At 36.5% G+C, this 19,166-nt stretch overlaps 1 protein-coding gene across 3 annotated transcripts in view; it reads left to right on the top strand.

The window, feature by feature from the left end:
• LOC111865692 (PR domain zinc finger protein 1) overlaps positions 1 to 19,166 on the top strand; it is a 242,890-nt gene that overhangs the window by 93,940 nt on the left and 129,784 nt on the right. The window contains exon 1 of one of the 3 annotated variants that reach the window (XM_033751924.1): positions 10,908 to 11,079. The exons of the other annotated variants lie outside the window; for them this stretch is intronic. The gene's annotated coding sequence lies outside the window, so the exon portion shown is untranslated. Of the gene's footprint in view, positions 1 to 10,907; positions 11,080 to 19,166 lie in introns of those variants that run through there. 3 annotated transcript variants of the gene reach the window in all.

Raw genomic sequence — 19,166 nt, 5'->3', positions numbered from 1 at the left:
AGTAGAGCCGGTCTCGCTGGCTGGGCGGGACTGATGGTAAGCACCAGTACCGGTAGATATAGAGACTGGTAGAAATCATAGAGGGAAGCACAATGGACCACTATAGGTCTAAGTGCATGGGGAAACCCACCCTCTCTAATAACTAACTAACAAACCAAGAGTCCGAAACGTCAATTCATTATTATTATTATTATTATTATTATTATTATTATCATCATCATCATCATCATCATAATCTTTGCTGGTGCTCACATTCAAATTTGCCTTCGGACTGTTAAGTTAGTAAATACTTACTTACTTACTCATAGAGCTGAGCCCTTCTGGAGGAGCCGCCAATTCTGCAGCTACTCAAGAATTTCCCAGTATTTTATGGAACCCGAAGGTTCATTACCGTGTTCATAAGAGCCCTCCACTAGTCCCTATCCTGAGCCAGATCTATCCAATCCATACCATCCCATCCTATCTTCTCTAAGATCCATTCCAATATTGTCCACCCACCTACGCCTTGGTCTTCCCTGTGGTCTTTCTCCTTCTGGCTTTCCCACCAATATCCTATATGCATTCCTCTTCTCTCCCATTCGTGCTATATGACCTGCCCACCTCATCCTCCTTGACTTGATAATTCTAATTATACTTGACGAAGAGTACAAGTTATGAAGCTCCCCATTATGCAGTTTTCTCCAATCTCCTGTCAGTTCATCTCTCTTCGGTCCAAATATTCTCCTCAACACACTCTTCTCAAACACCCTCAGTCTATGTTCCTCCCTTAATGTCAGAGACCTAGTTTCACACCCATATAGAACCACAGGCAAAATTATATTTTTGTATATTCTAATTTTTATGTTTTTGCACAGCAGACGAGAAGACAAAAGGTTCTGGACTGAATGGTAGCAAGCACTACCGAGTTCAATCGCCTCTTAATTTCCTCCTGAATCAGGTTTCGATCTGTTATCGTTGTTCCCAAATATCTGAACAATTTAGCACATAAATAAATAATAACTGAACTGAATTATAATTTTAACTGCTGTCAGTTTCATGTGCCGACAGGAAGTAACCTGACTTGCTACTGGCTGAACGATTGTGGTTCGATTCCCAGTAGGAGCAGGAAATTCCTTCGCCAATTCGTCCTGACCAGCTCTGGGGCCCTCCATATTTCCTAGGCATTGCATGTCTCTAGACCTTGTCTCTAGAATGGATCTGTCGCAAGGACCACTCAGTTTCTAGTGCCGAGTTAATAATAAACGGAGGTATGGATCCAGTCCCTCATACATACTCCAGGCGTGGTGCCTTGCAGCATAACGTTCGTTCTGGGCGTATCGCTCTCCTCAGATGTTTTTATTCTTTAAACTGTAATTTTAAAAATTCTGAGGCATAGAATTGTTGCGGTTTAGGAAACTCGCATTGTTTATCCCTTCCACAGTTGATTAGGCACCTAAGTTACTATGAAGAACGGGCCGCACCGTAGCTCAAGCGGTTAGTCGCTGGCTTTCAATCGCAGCGGCCCAGGTTCCATTCCTGGTCTGGTCAAGTGGGATTTGTGGTGGAGAAAGTGGCGCTGGGGCAGGTTTTCTCCAAGTACTTCGATTTCCTCTGCCAATCTTCATTCCACCAATTGCTCTGCAATCACCCTCACCTATCATCTAGGGCTGGTACAAGAGGCCAGAAGTGGTCACTGTATAAGGGACTTAGTCCCACCCAACTAGCATTAAAAATTACTATGAAGAATGCCGCCTTCTGTGCTATGGAGCGTATAGATCTTGTGTGAACTGATGCTCCACCGAAACGTCGGTTTACACAAGATCTACACGCGCCACATCCCAGAACACCTCATTCTTCATAGTCACAGCCGTGTGAACCTCAAATCGTAAATACTTTACTTACTTGCTTACTAATGGAGCTGAGTTCTTCTTGAGAAGCCGCCAATTCTGCAGCTACTCCAGAATTTCCCAGCATTTTGTGGAACCCGAAGGTTCATTACCGTGTTCACAAGAGCCCTCCACTGGTACCTATCCTGAGCCAGGTCAATCCAATCCGTAACATCCCATCCTATCTCTCTAAGATCCATTTTAATATTGTCCACCCACCTATGCCTTGTTCTTCCCAGTGGTCTCTTTCCTTCTGGCTTTCCCACCTAAATCCTATATACATTCCTCGTCTCCACCATTCGTGCTACATGTCCTGCCCACCTCATCCCCCTTTGCTTGATCATTCTAATTGTACTTGGCGAAGAGCACAAGTCATGAAGCTCCTAATTGTGCAGTTTTCTCCAACCTCCTGTCACTTCATCTCTCTTCGGCCCAAATATTCTCATCACCCTCACCCTAAGAATGTATGAGGGGTAGGCCTCCTCGGCCCTTGCACCGCGACCTACAGTGGTCTAATGTGCTTCACCCTCACCCTATGTTCCTCAATGTTAGAAACCAAGTTTATCACCCATACAGAACCACAGGTAAAATTATAATTCTGTATATTCTAATTTTTATGTTTTTTGACAGCAGATGAGAAGACAAAAGGTTCTAGACCGAATTGTAGCAAGCATTACCGGGGTTCAGTCTGCTCCTAATTTGCTCCTTNATGTCATGATTTTGCCCTGCATTTTGGTGACGAGACAGCAACATATACTTAGTTTTCTCTGTGTTTACTTCCAGACCAACCTCTTTACTTGCGTCAATTAAAGTTTGTGTGTTTTTCTTTAAGGTATCTATATTATCACCCAATAGGTTCACATCATCGGCATAGACCAGCAGCTGATGTGTCCCGTTTAATTTCAGTCCCACCTGGTTTTCCTGAACCTTCCTAATGGAACATTCTAAAGCCAAGTTGAGAAGGAGTGGCGACAAATCTTCCCCTTGTGTTAGACTATTCTGGATAGGAAATTTATCAGACAAATATTTACGTATACGGACTTTACTATACGTTTAGTTTAAACAAAATTTAATCAACCTAACTAGTTTCATGGGTGACCCAAACTCTATCAGAATATTAATTGTACATACCTAAGATACTAATTAAAATATTATATACTTTTGTAGTCGAAACAATGATAAATATAGAAGTTTGACAAAAGTGTAAACTGGTAAGAGGTCTTTGAGAATGGTGATTAGTAGACGCGGGAATGCATCATCCGTGAAGGAATTCGCTTATATAACTGCACAAATATTTTGTGTTTTATCTTTCGTTTAATATATTGTCTTCGTGAGTGAACATCTTACGTCCCAGGTGTGAGCTATTTGTGAAGTAAAGTGTAACTAACTAGTTAGAATCTAGGCAACTAACGAAATAACCCAGTAGAATAAGGTAATTCCTAGACATTCTATAATTAACCTAGTTTTTTAATAACCAACGACCTCAGTAACGCCACAAAAAGACTGTACACGACCGTGTCCTGAGAAGATTCGACCCATTGCATGTAGACTGAGAAAGCTGCCCCGATCACTGATCTGTAACGGTTATCATACATGTTTCGGAATCTCGGCCGACTCATCGAATATACGTACCGATAATTTCCTTGGTTTTCTTCAGTCCCTTCAGGCAATTTCCAGGGTATCACTATAAATTAGGCCATTCCACATGCTTCTCATTCACTGCCATAAAGTTATTCGGCGCTCTACAATCTTCAGTTATTCACTGCTTTGTGTAACCTATAAATGGGAAAAAAAAACCAGCCCAGTTGTTACTTCCTTTTCCAACCTAATCTTTCTGAAAAAGAAAACTTTTTTTTTGTTCCTTACATATTAATTTTATATTCCTTCCCCTTTGCAAGTTGACTTAATATGGTATATTAATAAATGTACATAATATTTTATGTAAATACTGCTCACAGACTCAAAATTTTATAGCTCTTATGTGTGTATATTTATTTGTTTCGGTTATCATGTACTTATTATTTGACTTAGTAAGATCTCATGTTTATAAGTTTATACCACTGTTAATTCCGGCAACAATACTGCTAGAGATACGAATAGGGAAGTCCACAGATCTGATTTTTTTCATGTGCTTCTACACTGAGCCTGATTTTAAGTTAAAGAATTGTGGGGAAGTGTAACATTATCCTTTGCATAAAATTCTTAACTGTTCAATTAATTTACTGCGTGAGCCCGAAGAATATCATAATGTTTTTTTTTTTAACAAAATTGAATATGCCAAAGAGTTGTGGGAATTGTAAGCAACAAGAAATGGAAACTAAACTATTGAAATAATAAATTCAAAATCTATTGCCTTAAATACAATTCTAGGAATTTCGCAATTATTATTATTTTTATTATTAGAACTATTATTAGAATTAGGAATTACAATTTCTCAGCGATTTTTTTTCATATCTGTTATTAAGGACACGACAAAAAGGCAACACCTTTTATCTATAAATCACTATTTAAAAATAAGCGTCACATTATGCTCGTGCAATACAATATCACGTGATTTCAGTATTACCAGATTTGTAACGTACTTGTTATACATAAAGCAACTGTTACTGTGCTGATACCGATTATATCCGTGCGTGTGATCTAAAGGCGGAATATTTGCACCATCATCCTCACTGAAAAGGAAAATACTCGATTTTTTAGAATTATCACGACGGGAGTACGAAGATTATTTTCGTATAAGATGTGACGCCATATAGTCTGGTAGAACGGTACAATCATTCCGAAGGACTTTGTTGCCTGATTATAAACTGAAGCCTGTGACAGAAACTTCCTCCTAAACGTTGATAAGTTTCTCACCTGACTGCACGACAGTACGTCCTACGAAACAGAAACGTTCCTCTTCGGGTTTTCCCCGCGACTTCCGCAGCGTTCGGATATGTTCTCCCCCTGGCGCTGTGGTGAGGCAGCAATTTCTCATACCCGCTTGTCGTGAGTGTCATCTAAACACACGTCTACTGAGTAGTTAGTTACGTGACTGCTTGATTATAGACAATGTCACGTAACTTCGAACAAGGCCCCGCATTCCTAGTCAAATCCCGCGCATAGCTTGTGGTGGGAGGAGTTTCTTAACACTTACAAACAACTGGCCGCCTGTCATTTCTCACACCCTCGAACCCACCCCCTTGTCTGATATGTTTCTTCTTCGCATTCAAGGTTATTCTTGGCCTTGTTCGAAGTTACGTAACACTTGCTATAGCTGCGATGTCTGAGAAATTACGGCATCCTTAAAAATGGTCTTTGGTTCGGGTTCTTGTTGAAAAATGAAGGTTCATTTGTATGATCATCTTCATTCACGACATTTGGAATATTTCTGAATTCGGTTTCCTTTCTAATTTTGAAAGACCAGTATCTCCATTTCACTCTTCTGTCTAATGGAAAGTGGGTTTTCTTTTTTCTGTATCTTCGATTGTTTATAAATTTTATCATTATCAAGCCCATCCATTACTATATATCCATTTGCTGCTATTGCAACCTTCGTTTCTGCGGATTGAATCTTTGTTGTGAAGTATACATTTCTCACGCCTATTTTTTTGGCATAATGATATTGAAACCGCTACGTCGTATACAATTTTAAGTTACCTGTTTGTTTTAGTTTTCCCCTTTAGAGAATCTTTATGAAAAGCTAACAGTTTCTCAGCATGTTGGTAAGTTCCAAACCTTCCCTGGAAGCCCGAAAGTTCATCAATGTTTTTCGAAGAGCCAGAAATTTGTCCGTATTCTGAGCCATATAAATCCAGCCCAAATCCTCTCATCCTACTTTTTAAGATCCATCTTAATGTTGTCCTCCCATATACTCCAAATTCTCCAGGTGGCATCTTTCCTTTAGGTTTTTCTAACAACAATTTATGATTTCTATTTTTCGTATTCATGTTACATGAACTGTCCATCTCATCTTATGCACAGTGCCACATATGTTTTGGAATCTACGAATTCCTTTCTTCATGTTTTCAGCTTGATTTTTCATTATATTGCATGCTAGGCAGTTCAGAAGCTTGGCCTGTTCTAGAACGTTATTTTCACATAGTAAGGGTTGTGACTATAGACAGGGTTTGGATTGGTAATGGAATTCTTTGGACACTTACACAATCACTGGGATCTACAGGCCATTACAGCGCTATCGTTGATCTACACAATTTACAGTTCACCGTTACACACACACACACACACACACACACACACACACACACACACTGGGGCTCTCAGTCTTCACTAGTCGTACCCTGGTGACGGATTTATAGCAGTCTCACTGTAACTACAGCACACACAAAGTCATCAACTTTTCTCAATCATCTACGACTCCCGTCTCAAGAGACTACCTCAGTTCACCTCGGTATATAGCCTCTGGGCGGCCCCAACAGGCAACAACCGTTTCCTAACAATTTCTTCATTGTTATAGAGGTCTTTTTACCTAGTCGTTGCGTATAAACGGTAGCTATTCTATTGTTGCGTGTGTGTTCATTTCCGCAGGAATCTGTTTACCGAGTCGTTGCCTAGCAATGAACATCAGCTCTGCTCCGCTGTTCATCTGTCATGTCACAATACCCTTCTCTTTTGTAAGCAAGTTCCTTTTAATGCAGTGAATCAGACATTCTTCTCATGCTTTCCAATATTCAGTCTATTGAGATGTCGTGTGTATTTTAAAGCAGAAACTTCCCTTTGTTGCTGAGATATTCCCAGATCTATTTTTTCCAATTTAGTTGACATTTTAATATCTTCTATGTAATAATTCCACAGCTCATACTGTTGATATGTTGTTTCCAATTTTTCAAGCGTTAGTCCTCAAATTCTTCTGTTTGTGAAATTGGTAGTTCTCTCATAATTTGTCGCCTTCAGAAAGGCTATTTAGAGGGAAAATGTTAATATCATACATAAATTAGAGCATTTTTTTAAATTAGAAATTGTATTTCTTCGTGCCCCTTATGCACACCATGCCAGAAATGAAGGTTTTTTTTTAACATTTCCCCGTTATTCATCTGTTCTGTGTTTTGCTTTGCGACTTTTGCAATGTCAGTGATGTATGACCTCGAACTGTAGGATAGTTGATGAATGGTGAATTGCTAATGATCTGAAAGCGAGCTATCGAGACCTGATCGTGTTCTATACCGGTGCTTGACTGAAGAGCTTGACAGTGACTGCGAAGCACTCCTGTTTGTAACGTATCTTTCAGTAGAGTTCGAACTAACTAGAAAGATCAATGAATCTGACATTCGTTCAGTTTTCGAGTTACTCCATGTGGTCGTGGGCGTTATTGACGTCTTTTCGGAGATATGTTCTGCCTCCATCTTCAAGATGAATTTGTACCACCGGTAACATCGCCACATCCTCACAGAAACAACAACGGAAGCCTAAATCAATAATGAATGTATTTACACGTATAACATTTTGATTATTTTCGGAGTACACGGTAATTAAATAGCGGCTTTATTGTCGATAAAGTGAAATTAAACAAGTCAATAGCCATGTATTAAATATTCATAAATTCTATTTCTGAGCTTTCCAAGTCTTAGAAGCATTAATATTCGATATATGTGTGCATCCATAAACACATTAAGCACTTCGGGATTACAGTGAATTTGAATATACGTTAAGGTAACTTTTTGATATATACTTATTACAGCATCAGTTTCACAGCGATGGTTTAAATCACAGCTATCATGCGTTCAATGTACACAGTTTTCAGTAAACTAAGTTAATATGCACTAATATATTCTTTCGTGACGCAATAATTCTTTAGGTAATTCCTGTGTACAACTATTTCAAAGAAAGCAGTATATTTATCACCCAGAAGCGGAGCTGATGATAATCCTGATAATACTAATTCAATTCTTCTTTATTAACATGCAAGCTTAACAGTCCAGGCGCCAATTAAAAAGTTAGAACGAGCGCATAAAAGATTTTACAAACAAAATAAAATAACAATTTAAATTTATATAATAATAAAGATAATAACAATAATTATATGTAAAATCAAAATTGTCATTAAGAGGTCAGGCTATTAAGATAAGGATAATATTCATAAATACATTCATTAATAATAGTAATAATTATTAAATTCGATTCTTTATTATTTATATGCCAAGTCAACAGCTACAAGGCCAAGTACAGACTCAGCACAGTCTAGATACTGGTAATTACATTATGGACGAACACAACATAAAGGCAAAGACAAATTACAGGCGAGGACTGGAGGAAAAACTTATTAATGCAGAAAAGTAAACAAACAAACGAAAAAAAAAGTGAATAGAGGTAAGAAGAACTGCATAACACGGAACATTAGGATTATGAAAAAAAAAATATTGTTAACAATTTTAGGTTGATGAGTTTAAACGAGATTGAGAGAAATGGGTCCAATTGCAAAGAATAATAATAATAAAATTTCCATTAAAAATTAAAGTTATCTTTAAGAAGTGAGAAAACTAAAATATATAAATTTACAATAGTTACGCTATTATTCGGATGAAAGGAATGAGCACACACACACACACACACACACACGTTGCGCACAATTAGTACTTTAATATGAAACAAGGACCATCATAATATATGATTAAGGAGAAGAATTTTTGCTCCAAATACGTCAGAGTCCGTGCTAACAACATTAGCATCTGGTGTGCACATTGAAGAAAGGCAATTGTCGCTTGAGGAGCAGACAATGAACAAAACAAAGTGATAGTAATTAATTTACCAGTTCATTTACATCCAGTAATACTGTTCACTCGCCACAGGGATCCTCCAGGTTTCGAGTCACCCAGTGTTTCTAATTGACTGAGTTTTGGCAATGGTGAACGCAGTCAAACAAGAACAGTGTAACCTGTAAGGAAATTGGAGGACATATTCAGAAAGGTTACATCAATATTTAAAATCTATTGTGCTTCTAACTTATAGTATATTACAAGTTAACGTCTAAACACCGTTCATTGCGTGTTACATGCCCCCTATATTGTTTATGGAAGTGAAACCGTACGGAGAATTTTGGATTCCATCTAGTTTAACCGCGCCTCAAGTGCATCTCGCCGCAATGCGCATGTTCACCCAGTCCGAACGCAGCGTCGAAGTGCATCGTAGGAGAAGCTCACAGCGATCCGTGTTGAGACAGGTCAGGGAAGCGTCGCTCAAGTTCACATCATAGGAGGCGCCAGTGTTGCACTTCCGAGTGGCACGACAGTCTCAAAAAATTTCTAGATTTATATTCTACACGTCAAGTGAACGTTTAGTAGTCTCTACAAATTGTATATCAGTTACAGTAGTGCTATTTCATACGATCGCTTAAAAGAAAGCTGTCACTTCTTACATACAGAACGAGAGATCTGTCAAAAAGAAATATCAGGTGAGAATAATCATTAGCATTGCCCATCCCACTTGTTGTGTGTTATGTCACCTCATGTCCCCTAAATCACCTTCACAAGCTTGTCGCTCACAAAACTTAAATTAACATCCGACACACAGATAAGTAACATATTCCAAATTTAATTATTTAATATTGGAGAATAAAAAAATTAATAATTCTTGACAAATATGTAATTATCAGACACTTCTGGAATTAATGTAGATTTATTTTTTAATGCATTACTGATATTCCAAATTTATTTCATATTATACCAAATTTGTTCAGTATATTTCTATAGCCAAATTTTTTATGAATCTTGCTATTCGTATATGTTTGGATTCTGATGATTTTAAAATAAATATATTTATATTATTTAATTACAGTTTATAATAATAAATGACTGATTAATTTCTTTTGCAAGTAATAATATATATTCATAATTATTGTACCAAATACTGTTTTTGTGATTGCTTGTCTTTGCATGCAGATTAACTAGCAACGCAACTGCAGCACACCAACTCTATTATGATCCAGTAAAAGCACATCTTCCTGATTTTTATGTTCTTGTATTGGCTATGATTGTTGTTGATTCTGATTTGCTTTTGTACGTTACTTAAATTGGTACTGTATTGTCTGCTTTACATAGTATAGGTTTTATATCGAAAGCTACATATTGATCTTCTGTGTGGGAATGCTTTTACTTTCTGAACTTCGGTTACGTAATTTCTATCTCTAACTGTACTCTTCTTTTGCTTCACCCCAATTTAAAATTTCTCAAGAATTATTTGAATATATTAAATAAGTTAAGTACAAAAACTCACATATGATGATTCAATTAATTTCTTTAAATTAAATTATAATGCAGAAGAGTCAGCTGAGAAATATTAATATAAAAGTGAATAATATGAGATACATCATGCAATCTGGAGTTCTGTTTAAAAATTTGTATTTCACATAAATAAAGAAACTTAAAAAATCTGGAAAAGGAAACAGTAAACGCACTTCGGAATATTTGACTTTAAATGCAGTGAAGTACTCAAGAATTAAGAAAGTATATCAGAGGATAAGCAATTTAACAGAAAACAATAATTTAAAATAAAATGATGTATTAACATTTGCGTATTCTTTGGAATTTAATTAAAATAAAATACGAGCGTGAAATTATTATTAATGGGTAGCTTAAAGGAAATAAATTATCGTGAATTAATGTAATATTTTCGGATAAAATAAGCTACCACATAGGTTTCAAATTAATGTGAACGTATACAATTTTTACACTTCATCTTTCTTAGGTTATGTTTAGTGGATTTATAACATTAAGTATTATATAGAAATATAAGAGAATAGTTTTATAATTAAGCAATCCGAAGATGAATTACAAAACTCACCAGTTGTCGTTGCGAAGCTGGAGTTGAAATTAGGTCAGTTGAAAACTGGGTCATTTTCCATCGAAACCACTTTACATAAACAACTGTTTCTCTAAACATAATTAAATATTAAAGCTTAATCACTTTTCTTCTCAAACTGTCCAATACTTCTTACGTAACGTCTTCACTTCCTGCTTGTCGCAAATTTTGTTTCGTTACCTATTATTGATCGGTCATTACACATGACTGAAGAATGTGTTACATCCGCCATATTGTTCAAAACAGGCTGAAATGCAGAGGTGGAGATTGTTTTAACTTGACTTTAGTCATATTTTATTCCAAATATGACGTTAAAATTGTTGAAAAACTAAGTATTCAGTAGCCGATGTAAGATGGAGGAGTTCGTAGCTGTCTTGGACACATCTTGACACAGTATTAGTTTTTCTTCCACTCTTTCCAGGTATGTCGAACTAATTTCATGTATATCCTTCATGCTGTTCTGAGTATGTTCACTGAAAGAAGCAGAAATGTCTGAAATAATCAATTTATGACGATAAAAAAAAGAGTTTTGGACAGTAGTATAATCACGTGTGACTGCCGGAAAACTCCAGAAGTAGGTCATGTTTTGAACTGCTAAATAATTAGCACAAGATGGCTTCGCATTGAACGGTTTTATATATGAAGAAGCAACCGAACACAAATTTTATCGTTTGTCAACTATTTTATATAAAATCATTTGTTCTGTTATGTTTAATTTAAATTTTGGTTAGTGTAATATTTTAAACAGAAGTTCATATAGGAAAATTTCGGTCTTCAAATTGAAAATGGAGACTTATGTTGTGGCTGCAGTAAGAGGCAAATTATTATAGAATTTTGAAGTCAGTAGTTAACAAAGAAAATGGCACAATATAATAATAACATTGATTATAATTCAGTTATTTTTATTAACGTGCACATCTAACAGCGAGGTTCCAATTAAAAAGTTAGCAGAGTGCATAAAAGATCTTATACAGATAATATCATATAATATTGTAAACTAATAATAAAGATAATAATAATAATGACAATAATTACATTTGAATCGAAGTTGTCATTAAGAGGCCAGAATATTAATATAAGTATAATTATTTCAATTCAATTCAGTAATAATAATAATTTTATTGACACATATCAAAGTTATTACTGAAAAGTGAGGAAATTAAAATACACATATTTGCAATAATAATGATAACAATAATAATGATGTAGCTAATACTATATCTTTATTAATATATTTGTGGATTATTTTAAAAGGTACAGCGAAACGAAGCCTGTTGAAAATTGTAAATTTTTAGAACTTGCTCTCAGATCCTCAGAAAAGTGTATGTTGCAGAAAATCATGAAATTGAATACATAAAAATTAAATAATTGTGTTTTAAGTATAAAATCATAATAATGTTGATGAAGTTTCAATTATGCATGTTAACTCTGTAAAAATCTTGGTGTTACGGTAGACAATTTCATTTTCGTTCCCATACAGACTTTTGTTTATTCGAAGACACTGAAGACATTTAGATTTTTTCCCTATATTACACATAAATTCCATTATCTAGGCTAATAATCCTATAAAACAAAGTTTGAGATTGCTTCAGTAATATGGAATAAACTCCAGTGACATCCAGATAAATTTGAAAACCTAAGGAGAAGACTTTCTACATTACTCTGTCATAGATTTTTTTAATCCTCGTAATCATATCTTTATCTAAAATTATTTAAATATCAGATTAATGATTCTAGATGCTATATCGATACCCTGCCCCTTAATGCAGGATTGATACGTTTTTCGATTAGAAATACTGTGACTATCGGTGTGCCCACAAAGCAAATTAGTAATATTCCACTTTGACTACAAGCGTTGCACCAAGACAGAGCTTTAGATGGGTTTTCATTTTCTTAAAATGACATATGCAGATTATTCAACCGTTTTAGACAAAATATTATATCTTCTGAAAGCACTCTCTCTCAACGTGTATAAGTTATCTGATTTCTTTTGGGCTTGGTTTAGTTTTGACGTTAATTGTAGGAGTGTACACTTGATAATATCGAAAAGCATTTTAATAGAGGATTTGATTGAATTCAATTATTATTTTTATTACTATTGTTATGTACATATCACCGTTATTAATAGACCATAGCTATTTTTCGTCACTCTTCTGTGGTAGCTTTATTTTAATTCCGAATTTATCAGTTGAAGAAACATTTTGTTGCCATTTTGGGTAAGAAGGGACTGGGCATGGTCTGATGGGCTGGTGGCTCGAATCTATTCTGGGTATCCCATTATAATTTAAAGTGCTTATCTCGTTCTTTATTTTGATGTAGAATAACAATAACATAAGGAATTTAAAAATTCCACACCAGTAGCTAAAACCTATAGAGAGCAAGCACAACAAATACGCGTGTAATAAACAGAAAGATATAGAATAAGAAAATAGAACGACAATATGGGTAAACTAGATAGGATTAGAATTACTGGCATTTCCGGTTTTGCTCGTCGTCCGGCATTGTAAAAACCAGCGAATACGATGTTTATGGAACTGGATTCGTTTCCGTTCTCAGATGAGGAGGGGACATACCTTCTCTGTTCGATCCCCTAGAAATAATTACATAACTTCAGTGACTGGATGTTAGCTCTTTATAAGGGACCCAACAGAGTGTCTCCCGCCTCACCTGAGGACAGAAATATATCCAGTTTCCGAAACATAGTGTTCTAGTTTTTTAGAATACCAGGCGATGAGCAAAGTTAAAAAAAACAGTTGTTCTGAGCGTTATACACCATCGTCAGAACCCTTTGGAATCCACTTAAATAGGATTAAGCAAAGAAAAATAGCCTCCCAGAGAAACCGTGCTTGTTATGAAAACACAAAGGAACTGAATATAATTTTGAAGTTCTCAAGGCATTAGTGATCTATCAACATTGCGATCTACTGAGTGTGACACCGTATAGCTTGATATATGGGCCCAAATTTTCGTATGAACTCCAAAGTAAAGATAGAATAAATAATTCTGTCCTGAAGATAGAGACAGCAGGTTCTTCCGAAACTTTTGTACTAAAGTAAAATGCATGATATCACATCCCAAAATATTACGCGCAGTCGACACGCAAATTAAAACATCTATAATATAAAAATTAGAATGTATACTATTAATTTAAAAAAGAGAAATAACAGTAGTTTTGTGACTGACCAGATTCACGTTATTTTTGAAACACCAGATTTGTTTCTAAAAAAGAAGTGGGTTTGTGAATGTTTAGAATCATCTACAAGATTTACTGCATAAAATTTTAGATAATCGGCCAATAACAAAGGAAGAGAATAGTGAATTCCGACATATATATCTGTAAAAAGAGTGACACCAAATTTGGTCCGGGATTGATTCTTATATTACAGCAGGAAGCATAGAAAATGGATGAGGAGACTTTTCTAATACGCAAGTGCAGTAAATCTAGATGGTGTATAATTATGGAGCCATCATCAGGATGAAATAGAAGTCCGAAACTTTAAGGTTTATATAGTAGAAGATTATGCCGAAATTTATCAAAGGCTTCACGTAGATGAAAGAAGAATTGAGGCAACCTATTCATGTGAGCAAACGATAATGTATCCGCAGTACAGAAAGAAAAGGTAAAGCTCAAATAAAGCCCAACGGTTTCAAGGCTTGCGAAAGGATGACTCATCATGTAATGATGAAAGTGAATTCTACTGTTTATACGGTTGGTATCACTTACTGCAGAGTTGCGAAGATAAGACGTAAATTTATCCGTGTTCTTAATTACCTGGGGGCGGGGGCACGTGGTAGGGTAGATGGTTGAGGCACTATCCTACAAGGTCGTGGGTTCAAGTCCCGATGAGGTCATTGGATTTTTTTTCAATTGACCTAATCCTTCCGGCCGCACTGTGGCCCTGGGGTCGACTCAACCTCTAACGGAAATGAGTACCAGGAATATTCTTAGGGGTAAAGGGCGGCCGGCGCGTATGGCTGACAACTTTACTGCCATCCATGAGCCAATTGTCTAGAAAATATGGGAACCTCAACATCTCACAACCCTATGAGCCTCTACTGTCTGTTACAGGGATACCTTTACTTTTACTTACTTTACTTAATTACGTGGCTTAGCACTATGTCATGAAGGCGTATAGGGGAGTGGAGACTTAGATCCACCATTCTTATCTTCGGCAGTAAGTGGAGAATTCCAGAAAGTACACTGAGAATTAGCATGTTCGTTTTTCTGGTAAGGCAAGTAACACTTCTTATACTAACAATAAATTTTATGGTATAATTGACCAAACACCAGCCGGCATTGGACTGTAAATGCAGAAGATCACTGTAAGACCTGATGATCTGCATCATAAAAATCGTTAGTACGAAATGACCCAGAACTGACCCTTAAGAATTGCAGACAACAAAACAGAATTTGGCGAACGCATGCCAGAATAAAGTTTTCGTATATATGACAATACATTAGTTAAGATTCAATGGAGACAATTTGGATAACCCAAACGAATCTGAATTTTTAAGCTTTTGTGGGACCAATGCGTGAGGAATAAAGCAAAAGGCATAGCTAAAAACAAGGCAAATGGGACAGATTTTATCTTGAGGGTATTGAAACATCAAAGAAATTGCCCGAGCTGAAAAGTTGTGGATTTAAATTTGGCAAATCCACGCTGGAATTAATTTTTCTTACACTTCAAAAATGAGAAAATATTCATGTATAATTATTGAAAAAAAAAAGTCAGTGAAAAATTCTTAAAGATGACTCTCTCTGCTATTGGGAACAGAAGGACTGCCAACTTCTTAAAATTATGAAGCACCTGCTGAAATAAAATGAGGTTAAAATAGAACTAGGAAAACCTGCTAATACTTCGTAGCTCACCTTAACAACAAAATTGGGTACACCGTTAATTCTGACGTATTTTGATGATCGCAGAATTTCTATGGTACTGCGAGCATCAGAATCGGAAATGGAAGTTGAAGATGAAGCTTCAGTAAATCTATTAATTAGGGGGATGCTTTTTGGGCAGGAAGTTACACGAAGAGGGCGGAAATGCATAGAAAGACCAGGCTCAACAATTTCACATTTGGTTGAATGTGCACCTCCAATTTGAACTTGTAAGATATCAGTGTCTTATTTAAATTTAGACATATTCACAAATATGCTCATATTGGAAATTAGTATCTTTGTAAAAAGATGAGAGCCAGTGAAATCATTTGTATTTTTATGGTTGTTTCAAGTAGTTTGCAGCAAAGGAGCATTATTATGAAAACAATAGAAGCTTTATGCTTTAAACATATACGAAAATGCGTTACATTTATTTTTGATACGAGTTTTTAATTTAACGGAATACCAAGAGAGGAAATCTATTTTATATTTCCTTCCCCACTCATAAATGGTTTTATTTAATAACATTATTTTGGCTATCAACAGAAGTTTCTTCAAAGAGTGAAGATGTATCACATTTTCTGTAACACGGTACACTGCTCTCTGTAATTTTTAAAATATAACAGGAGACTTACAATTAAAACTAACAGTATTGTTAAGCCTGTGATTATCATCCTCCTTTTGGTACTGGCTTAAGTATGCTCTATATCTTCTAAACGCCTTAACTTGCAGAGTATTATCCTACTGTAAATACTGTGCACAACTCTGCTTCGTTCTACGCAGCACCACCCCACATCAACCTGCACTCAGACAACCTACGGGCAAGTATTTCCAGAACAACATGTAGTCACAAGTTATTTCATATAACGTTAACAAAGTCTGAGTAAATCAATTTACTGCTGTAATATTTATGGTGTGTTTTTCAGTGCCTAAATTGACATTCCAAGGACCTAAACAATCGGCTTGAATTGTAAAAGTATTTATAAAATAAAATATTAACAAAATGTCTTCATCACATGATAAAACATTTAAAAACTAAATGTAATATATGTGGTAATTAAAATTAACAAATTTGTAACTTTCAATTGAAAATTAACACCAATTCAATTCTTTTATATTATAGTAGTTATATTTCAGGCCTATTCGTATAACTGTAACATGCTTTAATATTCTGATGGCCCATCTAATTAAGCTTTTAAATATTGATTTATGTTTATTGTTATTTACCTTCAAACTTGTACTCTTCTCCAAGTATAATTAGAATGAACAAGTCAAGGAGGATAAGGTGGGCAGGTCATGTAGCACGAATGGAGTAGACGATGAATGCGTATAGGATATTGGTGGGAAAGCCAGAAGGAAAGAGTCCACAAGGAAAACCAAGGCATAGGTGGGTGGACAATATTAGAATGGATCTTAGAGAGATAGGATGGGATAGTATGGATTGGATAGATCTGGCTCAGGATAGGCACCCGTGGAGGGCTATTGTGAACATGGCAATGAACCTTCGGGTTCCATAAAATGCTGGGAAATTCTTGAGTAGCTGCAGAATTGGCGGCTCCTCCAGAAGGGTTCAGCTCCATGAGTAAGTAAGTAACTAAGTTATTTACCTTCAATATTTCCGTTTTTTTTGTAGTGGTCTCATGGTAGAGCGCAGTACCGACTCGTGTAACCGAATTTAAATACGATTTGTGCTGACGTTGGCGGACGAAAGAACAAATATTTCTCTGTACTTTAAAAATATCATCTTCATTCATTCATATATTTCTGTTGCTCCCTCTGGGGCCTAGGGCATACATGAAACGCTTCATTTCACTTCAGTTTCTTAATCTTGTAAACATCGGTAGAACTTCTTGGACGGGGGATCAGCCCGTCGCAACCATCTTTACTAGGATTAATCACAAAATCACCAAAAGCTAAGAAAAAGCACCGTGACGCAAGTGTCGGAATCGTCAGGAGAGGCATGTTGCATAAGCCATTACATCCGTTTAGAATAAAACTTCATGTCAATTTGGCATAATAATGATAATTGCTAATGATGAACTAAGTTTTCAGTCAGAACCAGAGATGATGAAGGGGTACGCAGTAGTGTAGTTGGTTGAAGCGCTATGTTAAAAACCGGAAGGACGCGAGTTCGAGTCCCGATGAGGTGGATCTTTTTTTTTTCAATTTGTCTAATCCTTCCAGCCGCACTATGTTCCTGGGTCGACTCAGCCTCTAACAGAAATGAGTACCAGGAATCCTACTGGGGGTAAAGGGCGGCCGGACTGCGCGTAAGGCTGACCCTTACCGCCATCTGTGAGCCGATTGTCTAGATAATGTGGGAGCCTCAACATCTCACAACCCTATGGGCCTCCACGGCCTGTTACAGGGATACCTTTACCAGGGATTATGAACTGCTTGAACATAAGAACACAAAAACCTACAGTAAACCTACCAGTTCATTTCTTAAAAAAAATGAATTATTATAATGCCCATATAAGCACCAGGTGAAAGACAAGCAAACAAATTTCAGTCATCCAAAGCAGGAACCTCAATTCACACATATTCTTCAGAATATTCTAAATCAATTCAAAGTATAACACCAGAAATCCTCTCTGTTGTAGCAATTAGTATATCTGCTTCACGTGACCTTGTACCTCAAGTTCAGTCAGGAATAATTGTGGGATTAATGGACAAATAATTAGTTGATAATAATTTGTAAGGCTGCAGTGGTGGTGTAATCTAGACACTGCGCCTGCATTTTCCTGGAGACACTGAGGAATACTGCGAAAACCAGTTAGTACAGCCGGTGACCCGGTCGAGATTCGAATCGATGGCATCCCAGATACAGACCTAGAGAGTTTCAGCTATACCAACCTGCTCGCTAGGGCGGAGACTAAGAATTTAGAAGTACACTACTTGTATAGGAATCTGGTTGCACAAAAATTATATTTTTTGTGCATTTCGGGCAGCTGAGAGCGACGTCTGCATTCGGTAATGAAGCGGCGTCAGCCCCCTTCCTCCTTCCCCCTTTCGCCTTCCCAAGATTCAGCCCGATAACAGTTTTGAAACAAGGAAATGTTCTGACCCTCACAAAGTGCAAAGTTACATCCACTGCATATATAATGGAGTTCATAGAATAGTGCCTGTGTGTTAGCCAATAAATAATATACCACTCAGAACTGTGGACATGCTTAAGAAATCTTTCAGTATTTTAAATCTGGTATTCATATTTCATTTCATCGTATTCTGTGAATGACGGAAATATATTAATGATTCTTACCAATAAAACGTTCTTGCATCATTCAGTACTACTACCGTTACTACTGTCTTTTCTACTACCACTACTATTACTAACACTAACACTACTACTACTACTACTACTACTACTGCTGCTGCTGCTGCTGCTGCTACTACTCCATCTTCAGTTTTCTTTGACAAAATAATTCAGGTCTTTATAATTTGTATAAAACTGATGCGTTACATACATCTAACTGCCTGAGATGAAAGTGGCTACAAGTATTTTCAAGGGCCTGTACAGCGCAAACCGTCACGTTATGAAAGGAATTAACATGGAAGGTTATTGGTTAATTTGTTCATTTTCATTACTTGTTCCGTGTGATGAATCCCAATGAAGCCAAGCCAAGCAGATA

This window comes from Cryptotermes secundus, unplaced genomic scaffold (assembly GCF_002891405.2).
Source record: "Cryptotermes secundus unplaced genomic scaffold, Csec_1.0 scaffold19, whole genome shotgun sequence".
Lineage (NCBI taxonomy): Eukaryota > Metazoa > Arthropoda > Insecta > Blattodea > Kalotermitidae > Cryptotermes > Cryptotermes secundus.
The sequence above is the reverse complement of the archived record's forward strand: the minus strand, read 5'-3'. Positions and strand labels throughout refer to the sequence as shown.